Below are 5246 nucleotides of genomic sequence, written 5' to 3'. Positions count from 1 at the left end.
AGCAACAAGACAAACACTGAGGCACAAAAAGGAATAACATGGGGCATCCAGGGAAGCCAGGTGAAGATTCGGGGCTGGGGACCCTCCTAGGCCCCTTTCCAGGTGAGGCTGAACTCTGCCGAATCACAGGACCAGAGGGTCTGGGAGGGCCAGCAGGGCCGGAGGACGTGAGGAGTTGGGAGGTGATGAGAGAACCGCAGAGCAGTAGGGCAGCAAGGAGACAACAGGACAGGAACAGGAAGATGACAAGGGACATACAGGGCAAGAGCAGAGACTGGCAAACCCTCTCTGGGAGACAGACATTCTGCCTGCCGCTTTCTTGGGACTCCTGTTGATACTGGTGACCAGAAACTGGGACCAGAGTAACCGGAGTCTGGGATGAAGGAGGGACCCACGTAGCAGGACCCAGGGCAGTCCAGCAGGACATCCTCTGGATCCATCTTCTCTGGGCTGGTGGCAGCCTGCAGGCATGTGCCCATGGGACGTCAGGATAGAAAGTGGGCACCAGCAGGCCGTCAGGAGATGAGGTGAGCACCGGCTGGACGTCTGGGGACATTGAGGTGGGTGCTGGCCAGGCATCAGAGGACAGAGAGGTGGACGCTGGCCTGACATTATGGAGCAGTGTGGCAGGTGTCGGCTGGTTACCAGGGAACCGTGTCAAATCTGCGGGACGAGTTGTGGGGGTTGGGTGCAATGTGGATGAGGTGGCAGTGTATGCAGGGGCCTAGGCGGACCGATCATCGGCTACCAGTTCTGGTTCTAGGAACATGGAATGTAACCTCTCTGGTGGAAAGGAACCTGAGCTGGTTGGGGAGGTAGAGAGATACCGACTAACTATATGCACAGGTTGGGCTTGAGGGGCTTGACTCCCCTCTATTCCACTCTTGACTTGCCCCTGGTGAGAGGGGCTGGACTCCCCTCTATTCCACTCTTGACTTGCCCCTGGTGAGAGACGCTGGGCAGGTGTGGGTCTACTTATGTGCTGATTTCACACGGCCGCCATTTTGAATGGAAAGCGAGGCAGAGGAGGGAGTCACCCCAAGTGGCAGCCTGGAAGTACAGTCACATAACAACGGCTTGGACCGTAAACTTTGAGCTGGTGCCACATTTTACCATAAACGATGCTGAAAAATGGGCTGAGGAGGGATGTTGAATATCAAGAGCAGTTCTGTTAAAAGGATACAGCGACTGAATAGAGGGGAACATTACTGATATTAAAGGTAAGTTAAGGATTTTGACAGGCGTAGCCTAAGTGTTAATGTACTAGCTAATCAGCAAATATCAAAATATTGTTTGCAGCGTGAATAACTAACGTTAGTCATTAACAAGCTTGATTTATTTTCTGAGTTTACAATTTTCTGAGACAACAAGCACTATTATCCTGAGAGAGGCTGAAAATGCTGGATACATATTACTAAACATATATGGTACATTACAGAGTTAATCAATGGGGTATGAATATATTTTAGGTCCAAGCAGAGTCAGGTACTTCACCTCCAATGGATCATGGGTTTTCACATAGAAAATAAAAATCTTCAGCCCCACTGTGAGGAATTATAGCAGGAGGCAGCTTGGTTATATGAAACATCCTCACTACTGTAAATCCATGATTCTGCAAAAGTGTGTTTTCTAAATTTGAACTTAGCTTCTAAGTGTCCCGGTTACAAGGAAATCAAGGGAAAGACAAACCTTGATCACATTCTCGTCTTTGATAAGATGTACATCCTGGTTCACAAGAATATGCCATACTAGCATCAACGAATTTTGTGGAATTCATCCCACCTCAGCCTCGTTTTCATTTTCAAAATAGCTTATTTCACAGAGGTCACTAATAGCCCCCCCAATTCAGTGCCAGAACGTTGGAGTTCACCCCAGTGAGCGAGAGGGTTACCTCCCTTCCACTTCGAGTTGGCGGAGGGGGTCTGACTGTTTATGCGTATGCACCGAACACCAGCTCAGAGAACCTGGCCTGCTTGGAGACCTGGGAGGGGGGGCTGGGAGGTGCCCCCCGTGGGGACTGCATTGTCCTGCTGGGAGACATTAACACTCATGTGCGTAGCGACAGTGAAACCTGGAAGGGTGTGATTGGGAGGAACGGCCTGGCCGATCTGAATCCCTGTGCTGCCCACAGTGTGTCCATAACGAACAGCATGGTGGAACATAATCCTGTCACCGGAGCACCCTGGGCCGCAGGTCGATGGCCGATGGCAGTCTGATGGGACTGGTAATTTGTCACTTTTAATATCTCTCCTTATATGTTTCATGTTCTTTTAATTTAATGTTTTATCCATCCATTTTCCAAACTGCTTATCCTACTGGGTCGTGGGGGGTCCGGAGCCTATCCCGGAAGCAATGGGCACGAGGCAGGGAACAACCCAGGATGGGGGGCCAGCCCATCGCAGGGCACACTCACACACCAGTTACTCACACACCAGTCACTCACACATGCACTAAATGTTTTATTTTCATATGTATTCCCACGATTTTACTTTGTGCATTATGCATTTTATTTTTTATCATCTTTTCTGGAAAGCACTTTGAATGACCTTCTTGTATGAAGATGTGCTATACAAATAAACTTGACTTAAACCGACATAAAATATTCATTCTCTACTCACTTCAGCTTCTCCAGTTTACAGCTGGGATCCTCCAGTACAGCAGAGAGCAGCTTCACTCCTGAGTCTCCTGGGTGATTGTAGCTCAGATTCAGCTTTCTGAGGTTTGACTTCAGAGCTGAAGTCAGGGAAGAACAGCCTCTCTGTGACTCTACAGCCTGACAGCCTATTGAAAGGAAACCACAAAATTTCAGACAAAATACAGGCAGCAGCGACCTGTCAAATCACCAGTGCTGAAGTTGCCAGTGACTGGCCTGGACCCACCAGAGCAAACAGCCCTTCAGCCCCCCCCCCCCACCCCACCCTTCCCCCATCCCAGATCTCCCTGTTGCTGATAAAAAGCTGCCATTCGGGGGTAATATTCTGCACTTGGGTTTGCCTGAGTGCCTCTGTTCCTGCAGCTGCCACACACTGTTCACTGAAGCTCACCTTTTAGCGTCACTGACTGTAATAACAGACATAAATGATTGGCTTCTAAATTATACCATCCAGTGAGACCGACCCACTGCATCAGACAACTGGACTCTCTCATCCCAAGTCCTGCCAGAAGAAGAGCACTGAGGACAGAGAGGATAAGACCCTGGAGTGATGTCAAGATCAAATGGTGTGACGTAATAGAAACCGCAAGATGCCCACAGTGGAGCAGAGAACCACCCGTGAGGAAGTGAGGAATGCCAACAGGAGGCGGTTGGTATTAGATCAGTGGGTAATGCTGGTAGAGTAACCAGTGCTCCCCCCCACTCCTTATTTTCTACATCCTTTTTTGCCTGCTGTCGTGTCACAGAGACACAGAGTTTGGCCAAAACACACTGATGCTCTTCTGACTGTACATTAAGCCGGTCAGTCCCCACAAGCCGTAGTGAGGAATTGTCTCTACGAAAAATGACCCTTTTCACAGAGACCCCTCTGTGTTGTCCTGTGTGTGTGACGCAGCTCCTGACCCCCTGCCCAGTCAGCATGATCCTCAATCCCCATTTATCCCCAGTTATCACTTTGCGAGGCTGTAGAAGTCCTGCCATTTCCTGCAGACTTCAGTCCCAGATCACTGCTGGCCACAGTAGCCTTTCATCCCGGCAGCGATTTCACTCCATTGTTTTCCTCACCTCCTCCATTAGAAGGAGATGTGAACATCCCCAGCAACTACTGCAGGCCTGTCTGGCTTTAAATTACGCAAATTATAAAGATAAGTTAATTGCAAAAAACTTTATGGATGGAACAGTATTTTCAGAAATTCTGTTTGAGAGCCCTTAGCACATGAACATTTTAAAGCCTGTGGTCCACACAGATCTGTACAGTACAGTGAGAGCTGATTATAGGAGAGATCCATCTCTCATAGCTGACAGGCGGCTGATATGACACAGAATTGTGGTCATGCAGCAGATTTCTAAAATAACAGAGTATTTTATTTGATGTAATTCCAAGGAAATGTGATTTAGCTTCTTCTAAGGGACTGTGAATAGTCCAGCCCATGCATTTACTCTAGCGTACAACAGAACAAGGTTTTCTCGGTCACTTTGGTACATTTCTCAGATCAGAAATGAAATTCTCATAACTACTTGTACAACCTCCACATCATCGAGTCCCTTTTGCACATCATAAATGCAAAGTCTCATTCTTTTGGTCAAATTGCAAATGCTTTGGTTCAGTCATGCGAATAATTATGTACAATCCTACATTTTCAATTGTTCATGACATGTTGGTCAAAATATATTATACTGGTTCTCTGTTGAAAAGTCTGACATCTGGTGTTAGTTCATTATATAACTCATTACCTGCAAAATGGTCGTCATAATCGCTCAAGCATGTTCTCTATACATCTGTACAACTGTGCATGTATATATATCCAGTACTGTGCAAAAGTCTTAGGCAGTCCAAAGAAATGTTTGAAGCTGTTTATCTGGGTAGCAAGTGTACTTTGGCTTAGAACAAAAAACACAATTTAACATTAGAACGTGTGCAAATTAAGAGTAACACAATAAAAACTAGTAACAATTTCTTAAGTTTTCTAAAAAGTTACTGATATCTAGTTGGATGGCTAGATGAACACCGCTTCAGTTCCCAATCTTCTCCTCAGGGGGACCTCAGCCGTTCCATGACTTTGTTAAATTTCACAAATAGCCCAATTAAATATATAAATATATTGGTTTAAAAAGTCAGTGAGAGATTGACTAGCTGTATGAGGTCTGCTAGTGGCCAAGTCAAAAAATACATGGCTGCACTGGACGGTCGTTGCAAATACTAGGATGATTTTAGCAGAGGTTCTGAATTGGCGAAGCTGACACACTTTGACAGGCATCATATCATAGTTTTACACCAACAGGAGAATAATCTAAACATCATTTTCTTTGCCTGCCTAAGACTTTTGCACAGTACTGTATATATATAATTAGGTCCTCAATCATGGCCTTACAATGGCTGAGGCTGGTCGGCCGAATGATGGGAGAACAACCATGTCCACAACCATTCAAACATTTAATAGAGCCAACAGGTATGTAATCCAACAATGTGCCCTGTACTGTAATATTGTCCTCTTACTGCAATGCTTCATATTACAGTATTCCATTTGCATTTTATATTACACAGTGAGTTTTACTTTATACAGTTACATACTGGATGTATACTGTAACACAC

The sequence above is a fragment of the Brienomyrus brachyistius genome, unplaced genomic scaffold (genome assembly GCF_023856365.1).
Source record: "Brienomyrus brachyistius isolate T26 unplaced genomic scaffold, BBRACH_0.4 scaffold39, whole genome shotgun sequence".
Taxonomy (NCBI): Eukaryota; Metazoa; Chordata; class Actinopteri; order Osteoglossiformes; family Mormyridae; genus Brienomyrus; species Brienomyrus brachyistius.
This window is presented reverse-complemented; position numbering follows the sequence as displayed.